The sequence below is a fragment of the Ovis aries genome, chromosome 6 (genome assembly GCF_016772045.2).
Source record: "Ovis aries strain OAR_USU_Benz2616 breed Rambouillet chromosome 6, ARS-UI_Ramb_v3.0, whole genome shotgun sequence".
NCBI lineage: Eukaryota > Metazoa > Chordata > Mammalia > Artiodactyla > Bovidae > Ovis > Ovis aries.
This window is the reverse complement of record NC_056059.1, coordinates 110,838,998-110,860,570: the sequence shown is the minus strand read 5'-3', so window position 1 is coordinate 110,860,570 and position 21,573 is coordinate 110,838,998. Positions and strand designations below refer to the sequence as shown.

The 21,573-nt window shown below is 39.7% G+C and overlaps 1 protein-coding gene across 6 annotated transcripts in view; it reads right to left on the bottom strand.

The window, feature by feature from the left end:
* Positions 1 to 21,573, bottom strand: part of CPEB2 (cytoplasmic polyadenylation element binding protein 2) — a 76,382-nt gene that overhangs the window by 39,720 nt on the left and 15,089 nt on the right. The window lies entirely within an intron of this gene.

Sequence of the window (21,573 nt, the reverse complement as noted above, 5' to 3'; positions counted from 1 at the left end):
ACCGTTATACTGAGACTGAAAACCAAAACCCCTAACAAAGTGGCAACCTGTGTTGCTCTGTTCAGTGTAACAAGTTCATTAGTCTGTACACTGATGCTAAGGATACAAACACTAGTGAGATAGTCTCTGCTTATGATGCGGTAGGTGAGACAGACACAAATAAACAATTCCAATACACTTAGCCAAGAGTAAAGAGTTATGTACAGTAGGCTATATTAAAAAAAACAAAAACACAAATGAGTATTTAACCAAGTTCAGGGATTTAAGCAAGATTTCCAAGAAAAGTAAACTAAGCAAAGCCTTAAGCCTAGTTCCACTTCAAAAGACACTCAACTTCCAATCGCCACATAATTATCCTCTAATAGGTCCACTGTTCACTTTATTTTTTATCCCAAGACACAGGTAACAAGATATTTTCATTACTAATAGTCTTGACTTCTTGGCTCTAAATGGACTTAAAAGGCACACCTTATGTGGAAAGTTCAATGAACAGATATTCTATTTGCAAATGGATAGATATGTGTAAATATGTTCTAAAATATAATTCTTCAAAGAAGAAAATCTCTCAAGATAATTAATAAAACACTCCAAATTGAAATAAGCAGATTTAGATTTGTTTTTAAATTACTCAGTTACTTTTCCTCTACCATCAGTTCAGTTCAGTACAGTCGCTCAGTCGTGTCTGACTCTTTGTGACCCCATGAATCACAGCACGCCAGGCCTCCCTGTCCATCACCAACTCCCGGAGTTCACTCAGATTCACGTCCATCGAGTCAGTGATGCCTTCCAGCCATCTCGTCCTGTCGTCCCCTTCTCCTCCTGCCCCCAATCCCTCCCAGCATCAGGGTCTTTTCCAAAGAGTCAACTCTTTGCATGAGGTGGCCAAAGTACTGGAGTTTCAGCTTTAGCATCATTCCTTCCAAAGAAATCCCAGGGCTGATCTCCTTCAGAATGGACTGGTTGGATCTCCTTGCAGTCCAAGGGACTCTCAAGAGTCTTCTCCAACACCACACTTAAAAAGCATCAATTCTTCGGCTCTCAGCCTTCTTCACAGTCCAACTCTCACATCCATACATGACTACTGGAAAAACCATAGCCTTGACCAGATGGACCTTAGTGGGCAAAGTAATGTCTCTGCTTTTGAATATACTATCTAGGTTGGTCATCACTTTTCTTTCAAAGAGTAAGCGTCTTTTAATTTCATGGCTGCAGTCACCATCTGCCATAGTGAAATACTAATACATTTTTACAAATAAACTTTCACGGCTCTATTTTACATGTGAATGAGTGAGTGAGTGAGTGAGTGTTAGTTGCTCAGTCGTGTCAGACTATGTAGCCTGCCAGGCTCCTTTGTCCATGGGATTTTCTAGGCAAGTCTACTAGAATGGGTTGCCATTCCCTTCTCCAGAGGATCTCCCCAACCCAGGGGTAGAATCCAGGTCTCCTGCATTGCAGGCAGATTCTTTACCATCTGAGCTATAAGGGAAGCCCATCCATTTTATAAGGGGTAGTATTAAAATTACTTTCATTAAGAATCTGCCAATTGACAGTAATAACTAACACTGGAGGTTTTATGGGCTTCCCTGGAGAATGGGATTGGCCTAAACCACTCCAGTATTCTTGCCTGGAGAATTCCACGGACAGAAGAGCCTGGCAGGCTACAGTCCATGGGGTTGTGAAGAGTCAGACACAACTGGGCAACTAACACTTGCACTTGGCAGGTTTATGATGTACCAGGAGCTTTTCTTGGAGAAGGAAATGGCAACCCATTTCAGTATTCTTGCAGAGAGAATCCCAGGGATGGCAGAGCCTGGTGGGTTGCCGTCTATGCGGTCGCACAGGGTCGGTCATGACTGAAGCAACTTAGTAGCAGCAATAGCAGGAGCTTTTCTTAGTTCTTTACAACGAATTACTTAACCCTCACAACAATCCTGACTTAGGTACCATTCCCTTCCCACTTGAAGATAAACCTTGCCACAAAAAGTTAAACATTTTGCCCAAGATTACAGCACTGGCAGGATTCGCTCCAAGCAGATTAGCTACATACTTAATCACTATCTTATAATGACTTCCTAGCTAATAACAATCTGGATTAAAGTAGGCATGGTTGGTTGTACAAAAAATTCATTCAATCAAAAACTTCACAGACTGATTATGCAGCATAGATAATTTATCCTTTAATATAGAAAAAAAAAAGGAAAAGAAAAAAAGCCACATTGCTATAAAACCAGTTTCCCCCTATTGTCAAAAGGCCTGTGGCACAGAGGCAGTTGTAGATTAACACTTGTTTTGTCAATACGAGGACACACAAATGGGCAGACACAGAGCTGCCCACAGGGGAAAAAAGTAGACTTTCCCAACCTTTCTTGTAGTTAAGTGTGCCCATGTGTCTACCGTGTGGTCAACAAATGTAAAACAAAACTGGTAAGTGAAGTTTCTGGAAAGTATCCTTAAAAGGGAAGCTCTTCCCTTTTCTTTACCATTTCTCCTGCTTTCTGGAATGCATATGCAATGGCTTAACCAAATCAACCATCTTGGGTCATGAGGCAGAAGCTGGGTGTGAAGACTACAAGACTGAAGGACTCCAGACCCATGAGAACCCCAACACTACTTCTCGGAGTCTTATGTTTATGTAAAAGAGAAAACGCCTATCATATTTAAGCTACTTAGTTCTCGGTTATACCAGAAGATAACCTTACAGATAAAGTCTTCTAGCAATGAGTTTGAGCAAACTGAATTTTAGTTAATTGGACTATTGTTTATGATTGTAAAAATATGACAAAATATAGTAATGTCATGATGGTTTTAACATATATAAAGAAATGGGTATATACTCCCTCTTGGTCTCTTTTACATTAGAATACTGTAAAATTGAAAATAAATAATTTTGAAAAATCTGTATTCCTGGTGTTGGTGAATAACTAGAAGACCTATAGTACCTTAAAAATTGTCTTGCTGCTGCTGCTGCTAAGTCATTTCAGACATGTCCGACTCTGTGGGACCCCAAAGACAGCAGCCCACCAGGTTTCCCCGTCCCTGGGATTCTCCAGGCAAGAACACTGGAGTGGGTTGCCATTTCCTTCTCCAATGCATGAAAGTGAAAAGTGAAAGTGAAGTTGCTCAGTCGTATCCGACTCTTAGCGACTCCATGGACTGCAGCCTACCAGGCTCCTCCATCCATGGATTTTTCAGGCAAGAGTACTGGAGTGGGATGCCATTTCCGTCTCCGAAAAATTGCCTTATTAGTCTATTAATATTTTAACAATATGCATAATACATATACAAAAAGACAATTCATGTTAGCCATTTCAGATGCATATTCATTCAGTTCAATTCAGTTCAGTCACTCAGTCATGTCCCACTCTTTTCGACCCCATGAATCACACATGCCAGGCCTCCCTGTCCATCACCAACACCCGGAGTTCACTCAAACTCATGTCCATCGAGTCAGTGATGCTATCCAGCCATCTCATCCTCTGTCGTCCCCTTTTCCTTCTGCCCCCAATCCCTCCCAGCATCAGGGTCTTTTCCAGTGAGTCAACTCTTCGCATGAGGTGGCCAAAGTACTGGAGTTTCAGCTTCAGCATCAGTCCTTCCAATGAACATTCAGGACTGATCTCCTTTAGGATGGACTGGTTGGATATTCTTGAAGTCCAAGGGACTCTCAAGAGTCTTCTCCAACACCACAGTTCAAAAGCATCAATTCTTCGGTGTTCAGCTTTCTTCACAGTCCAACACTCACATGCATACATGACCACTGGAAAAACCATAGCCTTGACTAGAAGGAACTTTGTTGTCAAAGTAATATCTCTGCTTTTCAATATGCTATCTAGGTTGGTCATAACTTTCCTTCCAAGGAGCAAGCGCCTTTTAATTTCATGACTGCAATCACCATCTGCAGTGATTTTGGAGCCCCAAAAAATAAAGTCTGACACTGTTTCCACTGTTTTTCCATCTCTCTGCCATGAAGTGATGGGACTAGATGCATATTCAGTTCAGTTCAGTCACTCAGTCATGTCTGACTCTTTGCGACTCCATGAATCGCAGCACGCCAAGCCTCCCTGTCCATCACCATCTCCCGGAGTTCACTCAAACTTATGTCCATAGAGTCGGTGATGCCATCCAGCCAGCTCATCCTCTGTCGTCCCCTTCTCTGCCTGCCCCCAATCCCTCCCAGCATCAGGGTCTTTTCAGATGAGTCAACTCTTCGCATAAGGTGGCCAAAGTACTGGAGTTTCAGCTTCCGCATCATTCCTTCCAAAGAACACCCAGGGCTGATCTCCTTCAGAATGGACTGGTTGGATCTCCTTGCAGTCCAAGGGACTCTCAAGAGTCTTCTCCAACACCACAGTTCAAAAGCATCATTCCTCAGCACTCAGCTTTCTTTATAGTGCAACTCTGACATCCATACATGACCACTGGAAAAACCACAGCCTTGACTAGATGGACCTTTGTCGGCAAAGTAATGTCTCTGCTTTTCAAGATGCTGTCTAGGTTGGTCATCACTTTCCTTCCAAGGAATAAGAGTTTTTTAATTTCATGGCTGCAGTCACCACCTGCAGTGATTTTGGAGCCCCCAAAAATAAAGTCTGACACTGTTTCCACTGTTTCCCCATGTACATCCCATGAAGTGATGGGACCAGATGCCATGATATTCATTTTCTGAATGTTGAGCTTTAAGCCAACCTTTTCACTCTCTTCTTTCACTTCCATCAAGAGGCTTTTTAGTTCCTCTTCACTTTCTGCCATAAGGGTGGTGTCATCTGCATATCTGAGGTTATTGTATTTCTCCCAGGAATCTTGATTCCAGCTTGTGCTTCTTCCAGTCCAGCGTTTCTCATGATGTACTCTGCATATAACTTAAATAAGCAGGGTGACAGTATACAGCCTTGATGTACTCCTTTTCCTACTGGGAACCAGTCTGTTGTTCCATGTCCAGTTCTAACTGTTGATTCCTGACCTGCATATAGGTTTCTCAAGAGGCAGGTCAGGTGGTCTGGTATTCCCATCTTTTGAAGAATTTTCCACAGTTTATTGTGATCCACACAGTCAAAGGCTTTGGCATAGTCAACAAAGCAGAAATAGATATTTTTCTGGAACTCTCTTGCTTTCTCAATGATCCAGAGGATGTTGGCAATTTGATCTCTGGTTCCTCTGCCTTTTCTAAAACCAGCTTGAACATCTGGAAGTTCAGGGTTCACATACTGCTGGAGCCTGGCTTAGAGAATTTTGAGCATTACTTTACTAGCATGTGAGATGAGCACAATTGTGTGGTAGTTTGAGCATTCTTTGGCATTGCCTTTCTTTGGATTGGAGCTGCATCAAAAAACACTGACAAATATGACAACTGCATACAACTTACCAACTCTAAAGATAAATTATTCACAAGGCAATATTTAAAGATATGCAATAAGTTAAGCCAATATTAGACTACTGACATATATATCCATATATATATATGTATTGATATGTATCAGCACATAAGGTATTTCTCCAAACTAATTACTACCAACACAAAGAACTTATTAGTGATTCATATATATATATATATTTGTTGATATGTATCAGCACATAAGTTCTTTCTCCAAACTACTTACTACCAACACAAAGAACTTATTAGTGATAAAATGATAACATTTCTTATTTCATGTTTCCTTACATTTATGAACATTCTTTTAAAGTTATAGAAATGTGAATTAGAAAGGATAGAATGAAGCAGTCATTTCCCCAACATTTCTTAATGCTTGTGTATTCTCAAATTTAAAGCTTCTAGTTAATGAGAAGATAGCCATTTGATGAGTTTAGTTGCTAAGTTGTGTCCAACTCTTTTGTGACCTCACAGACTGTAGCCCACCAGGCTCCTCTGTCCAAGGTATTTTCTAGGCAAAAATACTGGCGTGGGTTGCCAATTCCTACTCTAGGGGATGGCCCTGACCAAAGAGATGAATCCATGTCTCCTGCACTGGCAGGCGAATTCTTCACCGCTGAGCCACTAGAGAAGCCCATTCGATGTAGCGTCTTACTTCCTTTCCCTGATAGCATATTCTCTTGGTTTTCCTCTATCAGCAGCCACTCCTAAGGTCTTCTTTGCAAGTAATTTATCTTCCTCCTCTTCTCAACCCTTAAATGCTAAAGCTCCAGTGGTCAATCCTCAGACTTCTCTCTCTACACTGTCTCCCTAGATGACAGTATCTGCTACCAAAACTTTATATGTCATCTCTAAGCAGATGACACTCACATTGTATCTCTTAACTGCAACTCTCTATGCTAACTCTGTATTTCCCCAGATTAGTATACAGTACTTTTTCCCATTAGTTTGCTCATCTCCAAACTTTGGGTTACCTTATTCCCCACTCTGACTAATCTGTGTATAAATCTGTCACCTCTTCTCTTATCAACACAAAGCCCAACCTGACTACTCTTCACCAGCTCCTTCACTGTCTGCCTGGCCCTAAGCCATCCCCATCTCCTCACAGACAGCCAGAATAACATCACGGTCTTGTCTCCACTCAGAAGTGATCCTTCTAAAACCTAAATCAGCTTATATTGCTCTATTGCTTAAAACCCTCCCCAACTTATCTGGCCCCTCATCGTCCACCATTCTAACCACAATGGCCTCTGCTATTACTCAAACATGGCAGGCACATTCTCATTTCAATCTGTATACTTCCTCCCCTTTTTGATCCAAAATGCACTTGCCTACATATGACCAAAGTCACTTAACAGATGCCATCACAGACCATCCTGTCTAAAGCAGCAGCTTCATTCTTTCTCTGTGCCCTTGACACTACACTTCTGCCTTCAAACAGAAGGCAGATTGATTGACAACACTGATTCCCGTTGTCTCTGTCCTTCATTAAACAGATCCATGAGGGCAAGACTGTCATTTTTTATTCCCTACTCTATCTCTAGCATGTAACACAGAGCTTGGTACATAACAGATTCAAATATTTATTAAATGGATGAAAAAAAAGTCTCATTCTGTTATGTGAACTATGACCTTGATCTAAAGCACAGTACCTAAATATGCATTTGTATGTGAAGCAGGGAAAAGACATTCTCTCAGTGAATGGGAAAAAAAAAAAATCACAAAACAAGCTTTTATCAATTCATTTCTTAACCCCTTAAATATGGGGAGGGGAGGGAAAAAGACAAGTCCTATTTTTGCTCTTTGCCAAGATTTTTCCCATCTCCACAACTGCCCAACAGTTAATGATGTCAACCAATTTCTCATTAGTGATGAGAAAATTGCTGAACAACAATGCCACACGTTCTGCCAACTCTTTTAAACAGGAAAAAAAAATCACACATTAAGAGTTTGAGTTAGAATAGTTAACCAACAAATAAGACAAGTGGTCGTTCAAAGCACAAACTCAAGAACTATTAAATTCTACCAGCTACTAGCAATGAAATTTAGATATTTATTATTAGTAAGCCACCACAATCATCCAACTGTAAATTAAGGCTAAATATCTACCATTAGTTGTGATAATTAACTAAATACATACATGTAGAGTCACCAGAACAGAGCTTAGCATATATCAAATGCTCAATAAATGATTGGTATTATATGTTATATATTGGGTACATATATTAAACCAACACACATACACATACACAACACTCTTAAATAAGAACTAAATTTCCTTTTTATGTGCTTTAAACAAAGCATTGCTCCCACTGCTTTGGTAGACTGTTACCATATTTCTTTTATTATCTACATTTCACCTTTATTTTGAAACACAATTAGGAAAAAAAAATGGTTCACAGGAAGCCTGGTAAAATCCACTCAGAATGTGGTCATTACCAACCTTGAATAACTTCAATCTCTGCTCAGATCCAAAGGGCAGGACAATCATTCCTGACCTCACTCCCAAATCTGAATGTATGCCTCATAAAAGCCTAAGAATAAGATCATACAAATGTAGAAAAGACCCTTAGATCCAGATTCCAAGAAAGCAACAGAATCATTCCTTACCTTCATCTAATAAAAGCCATCAGTCTACTTTAGTTTCCAGGAAAATTAATCAAGCTAATTCACTCTTAAATAAGGATCCCATCATAATTTTCTTTACCTAATATTTATAACTTTCAATACCTTTATCCAATTAATACTAGACCATCCATTAGGAGGGATTCCCTCGTAGCTCAGCTGGTAAAGATTGCAATGCAGGAGACCTGGTTCGATTCCTGGGTTGGGAAGATTCCCTGGAGAAGGGATAAACTACCCACTCCAGTATTCTTGGGCTTCCCTGCTGGCTTAGCTGGTGAAGAATCTGCCCACAATGCAGGAGACCTTGGTTTGATCCCTGGGTTGGGAAGATCCCCTGGAGGAGGGCATCATAACCCACTCCAGCACTCTTGCCTGGAGAATCCCCATGGACAGAGGAGACTTGTGAGGGCTACAGCCCCTGGGGGGTCTGTAAACACCAAGGAACATAGAATATGAATAAGTTTCTTTTAAGTATAACCATAGAGAAAGACAAAAACAATAAAGGGCTAAACTTAAGTCATTAATCATCTGGTAAGATAATGTATCATTGTAAAATCACTTCAATAAAACTGGTACTAATTGATATATGCAATTAAATGTTAAAATCATGTTGCACTAATGGTCACAAAAGTTTAAATTACAAAACAATTAATAAAAGGAATATTGAGAATAACAAATGGACTATCAAACATCATCAGTGGTAGTATAAACTGACATAAAACTTAAAAATAAATTGGCAAAAGGGGGGGGGGTGGGATGATTTAGGAGATTGGGATTGACACAGACACACTACTATGCATAAAAGAGATACCTAATTAGAGCCTGCTGTGTAGCACAGGGAGCTCAGTGCTCTACACTGACCTAGATGGGAAGGAAACCCAAAACAGAGACGGTTTTTGTAGACATAGAGCTGATGTACTTCACTTTACAGCAGAAACTAACACAACATAGTCCAATAAAGATTAATAAAACAATACACTTAGTCATGCTTAGGGAATTTACTTTCATGCATTGGAGAGGGAAATGGCAACCCACTCCAGTGTTCTTGCCTGGAGAATCTCAGGGACTGGGGAGCCTGGTGGGCTGCCATCTCTGAGGTCGCACAGAGTCGGACACGACTGAAGCGACTTAGCAGCAGCAGCAGCTGCTTAGGGAATTAAGACTGCTGGTCACTACCATAGTCTGATCCCACAAGAGTAGGAAATCTGTGACCTATCCCAGCAGCAGCAGACATCATCAACCAAGGACCACAGGTCAAGCAGCAACCAGGTTTTCAAAAGACACTGTTTTAGAGCCAGAGAAAGAATGATTCCACTTCCAAAATGAGACTGCCCCTCACTCAGGAGGATACATGAGTTTCCTTCCTTCTTATGCTTATTGAGATATGCTGGGACCTGGGACCCTTTGCTGCAGTGAGCTCACCTGCACAAGTCTCTTTGAGCATCAGAATACAAAGAAACCATACGGAACTAAAAATAAAGTGCCTACATGTGCAGTGGCACCACATTATGAACAATAAGATACAAAAATATCAAAAACTCAACTGCCACTTCTGAGGCATCAGGAGCAAAAGCAGGGTCCTGTGCATGATCCATCCCTGCACACAGCGCCTCCAGGGCCACCAAGGGTGGATGGACCACTTAAGCTACCCCCTGGCCTGACCCACAGATCCACCCCTACCTTCACCCCATCTAAAGGACTAGTTAACTTCCCCATCTCAGGGAGCATGGGAGGGAACAGTGAAAATCTCTTACTTGTTTTCATTCCCTGTTAATGTAGCAGGAGTCAAAATAAACCTTGCCTCTGTGGTGGCTCAGACAGTAAAGAATCTGCCTGCAATTCAAGGGACCCAGGTTCAATCCATGGGTCAGGAAGATCCCGTGGAGATAATGGCAACCCACTCCAGTATGCTTCCCTGGAGAATTCCATGGACAGAGGAGCCAGACGGCTACAGTCCACGGGGTCGCAAAGAGTTGGACAAGACTGAGTGACTAACACTTCCACAATTTGGGGAGGAAAAAAAAGTTGGCAATATGTGTCTAGTGCTTTGAAAACAAATGTAATGTCTACTCTATGGAAATAAACTCAGAAAAAGCTCATTGACTTTCACTTAAAAATTTAAATAACCAAATGTACAACCGTAGGGGAATGATTATACAAACTATTTTGCATGCATATGAATGATTTTAAGTTCTAAATAAATATTGATAAAAAATTTTTGTGGACCATTGTTTAATCTTTCAACCAATAATTCACTGAGCATGTTCTATGTGGTTGGCACTAATACAGATGCTGATTCAAGATAAGGCAAAAACAGAAGTGGTCAATGCTCCCATGATACACTATCATGTGAATAGAAATATACACTGAAAAAAAATAACTGAATCAGAAATAAATGAGAAAAGTGCTCCAACTGAAAATTCACATGGTTGCTTAGCAATCCTTACAAAGTAACCCACTACTGACTAGAGTGTCAAAGAGGCTTCAATAAGGAGGTACCTGAACCAGGGATTACAGTCTTCCAACTGAACATGGAAGACTGAATACATGAGCTCATCTCTGCTGCTTTCTGAAACCCCTAAAACGACAGCATAGAAGTTTTAAAGAGGCATAACCACCATTAGGACAAAGAGAATTGGACAGGATCACAGAAGAATCATATCACATTTTCAAAAGCTGTGAACGTGAATGGCTGAGTGGTAGTTGACTGTGGAGACCAGAAATCACCAAAAACACTAAAGGCAACCTGGTGTGTACATGGGGAAGATTATCAAGGAATAAGCCATTTACTATAACAAAAGCCCCCAAAAGTTGAGAAATAAGCAGCTCTGGTTATCACTCAGAGTAGATATAAGTAGAACTGAAAACTGGGAGGCGGATGATTGGTTCAAGCAGAGACACCTGCAGCCCCTTCTCTGGCTTTTCTAAGAAGGCTAACTAGGCAGGACTACAGCTTCTAGGCCGAAGAATGGAACACAGACATCCAAGTCCATTCCCCAGACCAAAAGAAAATACATGAACACAGACACTGTGACACACAGATCCATTTACAGTAATGCTCACTAGATCATAAGCTTTAACTACACAGTTTCCAATCACCATTTCTGTTTTATCTTTAAAAATGAACGGACAGCAAAGGATCATAAGATACTGAACAAAAGTCTCCAGCATGAGGGAAAAAAAAGAACAAAACCAAACAATTACAAAAGAAGAACTTACAAGAAGCATAGACACTACAAGGAACTGGAAAAATAATTGTTTAAATACTCCAGAGAAATAAGATCGAAGAATAAAAATAAGAAAGTTCTGAGAATTTTTCTAAAAAGGGTCTTAAAAGTTATTCAGAGAAAATTTTTTAAATAAAAAAAAAAATCATTATAAGGATTGAAAGTAAGAGATGAGGAAACCCTTCCAAAAGCAAAACAAAAGATAAAGTCATGGAAGTTAGAAACCACATGTTGAGTATAGGAGACTTAATATTTCAAGAACAGCAATTTCAGAGAGGGGTAATATAAAAAATAGAACAGAAGAAATTATTTTTAAAAAGTAAAAAAATTCCCAAGAACTGAAGGAAATTAATCTCTGAAATAGGAGGACTCAACTAATGTGCAGTACAAGAAATAAGACAACAAAAGGGAATGAAAAGTAAAGAAGGAAGGAAGAAAGGGGAAGAAGACAGACAGGTAAAGTCTCCCACCATCATACATAGAAAGACCCATATTTACATTACAAAATTTCAGAACCACAGGCATGAAAATATTCTAAAAGCTTCCAGTAAAAAAATTAAAATTAAAAAAAATACAGAAAAGACAATCATACAAATGAACAGGTTTTAGAATGGTGTTAAATTTAACCCTGGAAGTAATGAAGCATTGCTTTCAACATTCTAAATCACTAATACATAATTCCACACGAGCCTATCATCTTACGTAGGTAGAATAAAAACGTTTTCATACATACAAGCCTCAAAATTTATATCCTATCTGAAAGAAGGTTGTAAGGTAGGCCCAATAAAACATATATAAACCATTAAGAAAGAACATGGAAATTAGGATATGAATCTCAAAGGAAAACGGAATTCTTGGGCTTAAGGAAACCCCAAAATGACAGTTATGATGGGCTACAAGGATACTCACACCACCAGGGGGAGAGGAGGGAAGACAATTTATATGACTATTTGCTGTTTTTACATGTTCCAAGAAGCTTCAGTGTTTTACAAATATATTCTGGGATGAATTAGTGTAAGTACTTAGAAAACTAAGCAAACAAACCAAAAGAGACAATGATCAATTCCAGGAAAAACAAAGTTATATGAGAAAGAAAATGTTACAGTACAAAACATATGAGGTTCACCTGTAAATAACATTTGTATTATAACAGTAATTGCATTCTCTAAACAAAAGTCGTCCTAAAATAGTTTTCAGAGGACAAAGCAGTGAAAATGTTGGGGGTATGGGTAAATCAAAGTAGACAGTCTACAGACAATACCTAAAATGTAGGAAATATAAAGCATAAGCATATTATTTACAAATAATTACACCAAGAATAGGTACAGTTGAAAGTGGCTACATCCAAGGAACAGTAATCAGAAGTAGACAGAGAAGAATGAAGAAAGACTTCTATTTTTCCTTCTATAAACCTTATGGCACTATTTTACCTTGTAATCTATGTACATATATTTTTTAAACTAACTTTTTGAAAGTTAACCAGGTTAGAGGGAAGGTAACTATTTGAATATCTCAAATATCTTATGTTTATATATTTAAAAAGAAAAAATGAGAAAAACTATATACCAAAAATATTAAACATGGTTATTTTAGCTTGTGGAATTACTGATAATTTTAAAACTTTTTTCCCCCCAATTTTTCCAAATTTCCTTTAATGAAGGCACACTACTTTTTTGAAATAAGAAAAACATTTCAAAGAATGAAGTCCTATATCCTGCAGGAAAACATTTCATTAGAGACTCTCAGATACTTTTCAAATACTATATGCTGCTAAAATTCATAGGCCCAGTTATCCCATGTATTTATCACTTCAGCTTCTATATAAAAAATATTCTTTCTGCTTTTATTCAGAAAACGAAGATCATGGCATCTGGTCCCATCACTTCATGGGAAATAGATGGGTAAACAGTGGAAACAGTGTCAGACTTTATTTTTTTGGGCTCCAAAATCACTGCAGATGGTGATTGCAGCCATGAAATTAAAAGACGCTTACTCCTTGGAAGGAAAGTGATGACCAACCTAGACAGCATATTCAAAAGCAGAGACATTACTTTGCCAACAAAGGTCCATCTAGTTAAGGCTACGGTTTTTCCAGTAGTCATGTATGGATGTGAGTTGGACTGTGAAGAAGGCTGAGCGCCAAAGAATTGATGCTTTTGAACTATGGTGTTGGAGAAGACTCTTGAGAGTCCCTTGGACTGCAAGGAGATCCAACCAGTCCATTCTGAAGGAGATCAACCCTGGGATTTCTTTGGAAAGAATGATGCTAAAGCTGAAGCTCCAGTACTTTGGCCACCTCATGCGAAGAGTTGACTCATTGGAAAAGACCCTGATGCTGGGAGGGATTGGGGGCAGGAGGAGAAGGGGATGACAGAGGATGAGCTGGCTGGATGGCATCACCAACTTGATGGACATGAGTTTGAGTGAACTCCGGGAGATGGTGACGGACAGGGAGGCCTGGTGTGCTGCAATTCATGGGGTCACAAAGGGTCGGACACGACTGAGTGACTGAACTGAACTGAACTGAAGCCCGTATTTCAAGTTCTAGGACAGATGCTTTGCGTGAGTAATAAACTTTTAATAAATACACATATGCTTTGAATAAATGTGATGTTTAAGAAAATTCATTGTCATTTCTGTGCAATAGTTTTTAGTTTTTAGAAAAGAAACTGTAATCTTATATAAGTCAAATGATTTAGTTGACTATTCAAGGATGCTTGGAAGAAATAACAACTCTAAATTTAATAATATTGTTGCTAAGAGAAATATATACAACTAAATAAAAATTTAAAATCTCTACCCATGATACCATATTTCAAATGAATCTTCTACAACAAGAACTTTTACAATCATACTTTCAGAATTTCCTCTTCAATCTGCAGATAACAATGACAACAGAAGCTCTACTCTAATAAATTGCACCGTTAAGATGAACTAAGTTCTGAGTTAGTTGGGGATAAAGGTATCAAGTATGTCACAACAGTGATCACGTCTTAAAATCAAAACACATTTAATAAAATGTATATGGCTTCTATATCATTTAGTCCAAAAACAATTATTTTTTTCCTCTTTATCAAAGGCCAGTGATCTACAGGAAAAACAAAATCAATGAAGTAAAAGGGAAAGAATGTGTAAATTCTTATTCCTTTTTAAAATAAAAGGAAACATTTTACTTAAAAACTGAAAGCATACACAGCAATCTATTATCCTGTTTTGGAAAACCTTCTAGTAAAATTATTTTCATCTATACTTTTTTCGGCACATGTGAAAATTTTGGCTTCAAACCACACAGGTGGCTGAAGAAAAGCAAAATGGTTCTGGGAAATACATGCCTGTGTATCAGAGTTATTAATAAGCTAGGGCAGTTTAAGAGGAGGGAGGTAACTATACTTTGACATGGATATTGTTGGTATCAGTTTTATTTTTTGCTCTGCTCTATTTTAATAAAAAACATTCAAATTTTTTAAACTTCTTATGGATTTCTTCACTCTTGTTCTAATAGAGGAGAGTTTCTCAAAAGTGTACTCATCACATAACCTTCCATGGCTAATTTCTAGGAGCAGGGCCCTGAAAGCTGCATGTTAAACATGCTCTCCAAGTCTGAGAACCTCTGTCCAGCTTGGAAGTAATAATTTTTTTTAAATTATGAAATTTGATTGCTTTTTAAAGATTTTTTTTAATATGGACAATTTTTAAAGTCTTTCTTGAATTTATTACAATACTGCTTCTGCTTTATGTTTGGGTTTTTTCTGCCACAAGGCATGTGGGATCCCCAACCAGAGATCAAACCCACACTTCCTGCACTGGAAGGTGAAGTCTCAGCTGCTGGACAACCGGGCAAGGCCCTAGAAGCTCTTAAGCTCGAAAATGTAAGTTCTCACACCAGACTTTTAGAAACTGATACAAGTTATTTTGTGACTCTGTACTTCAATTGTAAATTGTGGCTTCACCTGATGAATCCAATGTGATAGTTACTGATGTGCTCAGACTTTCAGTTGTGTCCCACTCTTTGCAACACCATGAACTGTAGCCCACAAAGCTTCTCTGTCCATGGGATTTCCCAGACAAGAATATTGGAGTGGGTTGCCATTTCCTCCTCCAGGGGAATCTTCCTGGCCCAGGGATTGAAACTGTGTCTCTCACATCTCCTGCACTGGCAGAGTTCCACAGAACAGCAAGGAGAGAGAAGAAAGTCTTCTTAAGTGAACAATGCAAAGAAACAAAGGAAAACAACAGAATGGGAAAGACTAGAGATCTCTTCAAGAAAATTAGAAATACCAAGGGAATATTTCATGCAAGGATAGGCACAATAAAGGACAGAAACAGCAAAGACCTATCAAAAGTAAAAGATATTAAGAAGATGTGGCAAGAATACACAGAAGAACTATACAAAAAAGGTCTTAATAACCCAGGTAACCACAATGGTGTGATTACTCACCTAGAGCCAGACATCCCAGAATGCAAAGTCAAGTGGGCCTTAGGAAGCATTACTACCAACAGTGCTAGTGGAGGTGATAGAATTCCAGCTGAGCTATTTAAAATCCTAAAAGATGCTGCTGTTACACTCAATATGTCAGCACATTTGGAAAACTCAGCAGTGGCCACAGGACTGGAAAAAATCAATTTTCATTCCAATCTCAAAGAAGGGCAATGTCAAAGAATGTCCAAACTAATACAACTGAACTTATTTCACATGCTAGCAAGGTAATGTTCAAAATCCATCAAGCTAGGCTCCAGCAGTACATGAACTGAGAAATTTCAGATGTACAAGCTGGATTTAGAAAAAACAGAGGAACCAGAGATCAAATTGCCAAAATTCACTGGATCACAGAGAGAGTAAAAGAATTCCAGGAGAATATCTACTTCTGTTTCACTGACTATGCCAAAGCCTTTGACTGTGTGGATCACAACAAACTGCAGAAAATTCTTAAAGAGATGGGAACACCAGACCACTTGATCTGCCTCCTGAGAAACTTGTATGCAGGTCAAGAAGCAACAGTTAGAACCAGACAAAGAACAACAGACTGGTTCCAAATCGGGAAAGGAGTCCGTCAAGGCTGTATACTGTCACCCTGCTTATTTAACTTCTTTGCAGAGTACATCACACAGAATGCTAGGTGAGATGAATCACAAGCTGGAATCAAGACTGCAGGGAGAAATATCTACAACCTCAGATATGCAGATGATATCCCTCTAATGGCAGAAAGTGAAGAGGAACTGAAGAGCCTCTTGATGAGGATGAAAGAGGAGAGTGAAAAAGATGACTTAAAATGCAGCACTCAAAATAACAAGTTCATGGCATCCAGACTCATAACTTCATGGCAAATAAATGGGGAAAAGTGGAAACAGTGACAGATTTTACTTTCCTGGGCTGCAAAATCACTGAGGATAGTGACTGCAGCCATGAAATTAAAAGATGCTTGCTCCTTGGAAGGAAAGCCATGACAAACCTAGACAGCATATTAAAAAGCAGAGACATCATTTTGCTGACAAAGGTCTGAATAGTCAAAGCTATGGCTTTTCCAGAAGTCATGTATGGAGGTGAGAGAGGGACCATAAAGAAGGCTGAGTGCCGAAGAATTGGTGTTTTTAAGCTATGGTGTTACAGAAGACTCTTCAGAGTCCCTTGGACTACAATGAGATCAAACCAGTCAATACTAAAGCAAATCAGTCCTGAATATTCATTGGAAGGACTGATGCTAAAGCTCCAAAACTTTGGCTACCTGATAAGAGCAGACTCACTGGAAAAGACCCTGCTGCTGGAAAAGATCGAGGGCAGGAGAAGAGGGCAACAGAGGATGAGATGGTTGGATGGCATCACTGACTCAGTGTACATGAGTTTGAGCACACTCTGGGAGATAGTGAAGGACAGGGAAGCCTGGCATGCTGCATTCCTTGAGACTGCAGAGTGCGATAGGCCTTAGTGACTGAACAACAACTTCCATTTTATAACTAAGGCAAGTGAGGAGAATATCAGAGGGAAAAGAAGTATCTTGAAAAGAGGCAAGAATTTAGTTGATACCACCAGGACCACTTAGCATTTATAGAGTCATTCCTTATTTCCTCAAGGATTATTTTCCTTAAAATAAGCAGAGAATTTTTTCTTCAGCAGTTTAGCAGTCAAGTGATAAAAATGATGCTATGATATACAAAAACACAGTAAATAAAAGCATTTTCAAGGCATCCACTTCTAAAAATATGTCAATATTGAAAAATCATGCTCTAAATCCTTTTTCTTGAATTCCCCTTAATTGTTCAGAGAACATTAGTAAAGGCATTGTGACTTGCTGACACAGAACCTCCTAAGATTGCTAAATAAACTACATTTCTTCCTGCTGTTCTCAAATAATCTTTTATGTGCTTAAATTTTTTGTTTGCCCTTATGATTTGGAGGAGGGGTAGGCAATTTGGGGTAAAAATGCTTACACAGTAAGACCTTTTTTGTAAACTGCTGAGGGCAGAGAGGGGAGAGAGATTAACAATAATCACTGACTTGTTCTTTTGTTTAAAGGGGAATGAATTGACCCACACATACAGAAAAAAGATCACAGATTATTTAACATAGGTATGCAAACACAAAATTGTAAAATCACAAAACTTTACTTGGCAAAGCATGATTTACTTTGACCATTGAAAGAATTCATAATTGTCCTTCCTATGAAAAGGGACATATTTGTCAAAAATCAAGACAGGCACCAGAAAATGGATGTTCATGGTGAGTAGTCACTGCAGAATAAATAAAACAGATCCGTCAGTGCCACTCGTACTACGGAAAGCATAAAACAGTGTGTTAGTGTTCACAGTCCAGAGCAAAAGACTCCCCCCACTCTCAGAGGACTGGCTGAGCGGTGTCACACCCAGTCACCAGCAGGCAGCCCTAAAACAGCTATGCCAGGACAAGTCGGCTGTCAGCTCCTCAGTTATGACCAGCTCTTCAACACAACCTGCTCCCTCTGTCTAGCTGACGCTTTCCCCCCATATTGTTTCATCCTTGTGTTGCTCAGGTTTCAGGTCTCACCTTTCATTTCTCCACATCTTCCTTAGGTACCTCCACTTATTACCTCCAAACACTTCATAGCCCCGCCCCCTCCACATTATTCTAATACTTACCATTATATGTGTACATAATCGAGCCCACCAGGTTCCTCTGTCCATGGGATTTCCCAGGCAAGAATACTGGAGTGGGTTGCCATTTCCTCCTCCAGGAGATCTTCCCTACCCAAGGATCAAACTCAAGTTTCCAATGTCTCCTGCATTGGCAGGCGGATTGTTCTTCACCACTGTGTCACCTGGGAAGCCCTACTGTATGTTTATGTTATATTAATGTGTTATATGTATCTATGCATATCACACATGAACTAGAAGGTCTCTCTTCCTCTTTGGCTGTACATTCCACAAGAACAGAGACAATGTCTGTTTCACATAACACACAGCAGGCTATTGGACGCTGCCTAGTACAAAAGCAAGCACACTTTCTGGAATAGAATGCATCCAGGATCACTTCAATACTCTTGCCTGGAAAATCCCACGGATGGAGGAGCCTGGTGGGCTGCAGTCCATGGGGTCGCTAAGAGTCAGACACGACTGAGCGACTTCACTTTCACTTTTCACTTCCATGCATTGGAGAAGGAAATGGCAACCCACTCCAGTATTTTTGCTTGGAGAATCCCAGGGATGGGGGAGACTGGCAGGCTGCCATCAATGGGGTCACACAGAGTTGGACACGACTGAAGCGACTTAGCAGCAGTAGCAGCAGGGTTTCATCTATGGCTGCCATCACTTCACATCCTCAGAGCCTTGACAAGACCATTCCACCTGCCATGCTAGACTAGAAAGACCCTACCAGTAAACAGTGGAGGTTCTCTACTGACCTGTAAAAACCACTAGGCTTGCATTCTGGGCTAAAGTGGGGGCAGGAGGGTCCTTCTGTCAGTCTAATTAGTCAACAGTCATGCCAGTAACCGGGCGTGGACTTTTTTTGGATTCCAGAGGACTGCCTGATTGCTTTTCTGTCTACCAACATAAACCCTTACCTGAAGCAGTTGTTCTTTTCCTTTAGAACAGCAGAACCCAATGCAAATTTTGCTTCTGCCTTTCATCTCTGTGGAAAGCAGCCTCCATGACTGCCTTTGCTGCTCTTTGCCTTCTAGGACTCACAGCTCTCGGGCATCAGACTCCACCCCAGGTGAGCAAGGTGTTCTGCGTGGCTAGTATGCTGTCATGGAAATGACGGCATGAGACTGCTGAAGCTAAATCCTGTAAGACACTGGGGCACCTGCTTCGAGAACTTTATCATTTGCTCTGGGGGTGCAGGTGGAGGGGGATACACTTGTAGGACACTTCGGCAGTCCTGAGCAGAGGTCTGTGATGAACTGTGTTCTCCTGCCAACAGCCTGCGCCAGCTTGCCAGCCACATAAGTAAGTTATCTTGGAAAAGGGTCCCCCTCAGATGATTGCCGCCTCATGGCTCTCCTGACTGCTATCTCTTAAGACCCTCACCAGAACTAACCTGCTAAGGAGCTTCTGAGTTCTAAACCACAGAAACTGCAGGTGATAATAAAGGTTCATTGTAGCTTTAAGCTACTAAATTTGGGAGTAATTTTTTATGCAGCAGTGTATGACTAATACAATCTTTCACCACTCACGTTTGCACAGAAAATTTTCAAGAAACTGTCACCACTTACACAAAGGGAAATAAGAAATTCATTTTTATTTTCAGTTTTTCATTTACCCCACAAGTCTCACCTCTCTGTTCATTAGATTCCATAAGGAAGACATAGCAACTGGTTGGGTTATTGAAAAATATTTTAGAAGGATAAAATAAGATTTGTTCTGCTTTTTTAGAAAAGAATTTTCATATGCTAAGTAGAGAACAGAATTTTCTGAAAGTGATGAAAAGATGAGATAAGAGAGATAGGATAGAGGCTGAAGTGATGCTCTAAAGATCAGGAATGGAAAGGAGGGGAAATAAATTCAGGGATTGGTTCCTTCTATATTGTCACAACCTTGCTTTTCTAAATTTTCACTGATGCCAAGCCCCAAGAAACTGTGTAATGATCAGCGTGTGGGAGTAAGATACACAGTATGACAAATCCCAGGAGGCAGGGAAATGTGTACTAGTAATAAAAGAAAGAACTAAGTGACAGCACTTGGATATCAAGATGATTTTAGAAGGTGCGTGCATGTGGGTGTGCTAAGTCACTTCAGCTGTATCCAACTCTGCAATTTCACGGACTGTAGCCCACCAGGCTCCTCTGTCCATGGGATTCTCCAGGCAAGAATACTGGAGTGGGTTGCCATTCCCTTCTCCAAGGGCTCTTCCTGACCCAGGATAGAACCTGCGTCTCTTATGTCTCCTGTATTGGCAGGTGAGTTCTTTACCACTAGGGCCATCTGGGAAGCTCCAATTTTAGAAAGGTATATGATGGCAATTTGGCCCAAGTACCAGTCTTACTTCTCAATTCTATGGAGAAACATTCTCAAATGTTTTCTTTTGTTTTTTCTCTATTCCCTGTCATAATAAATGTGGAACATAAAATGTTCCAATTAGAAACAGAGATGTGTTACCATGATTCCTAAAGGTGGTTAATGAGCCTTTTTTTTCTAACAGAAGAATTCTGAATTCATTTGAATATTTCAATTATTGATATTAAATTCCTTTTAGCCTCATACTGCTTCTGTTTTCTTTTTCAAAGTCTTCTTTCTAGGTTTCCTTCCACTTTTATTATAAAATAGGCTAGAAAAACTGGGATAATCAATAGTGAATATATAATTAATATTTTCTCTTAACATATTCATAGGGCTTCTTTAAGGAAGGCTGGGAGAAAAAATGATGAAAAAAAGTTTAATTATCCACTGATTACAGTTAATATTGACTTGATCAGCATTAGAATTTCTATGCATTTTCTTTCTATAGAAGGCAAGGAAATCAACAGAGGGAAGGTCTTCATAAGTGCCCTTGGACTGTTGGGGTAACTGGGTTAAAAAAAAAACAAACAAGACCTCAAATACTCAAAAAACTAGGCTGAATTTGGTTAGAGGCAATTTCCCTAAAAAAAAATAATAATCAAAGTATAACTATCTTAATTACTTTGTGAGTAGAATTAGCATCGTTACACATCATCGACAATTACCAAAATCCCCTGAGCTTCTCAAAGTCCTCACCAACAAAGGAAACAGAAAGATAAGAAACTCCTTTACAAGCAAAACCCAGAGGCAGAACAAAAGTGTTGAGATAGCTCGTCAGTACTGCCAGCTCAGCCAGAGCCATCGCCTTGCTGCCAACTCTTGAGTTCCAGAATTTTTAGGCTGACTCTTATAAGGGAATCCTTGGCTTTACAGAATTAAAAAGAG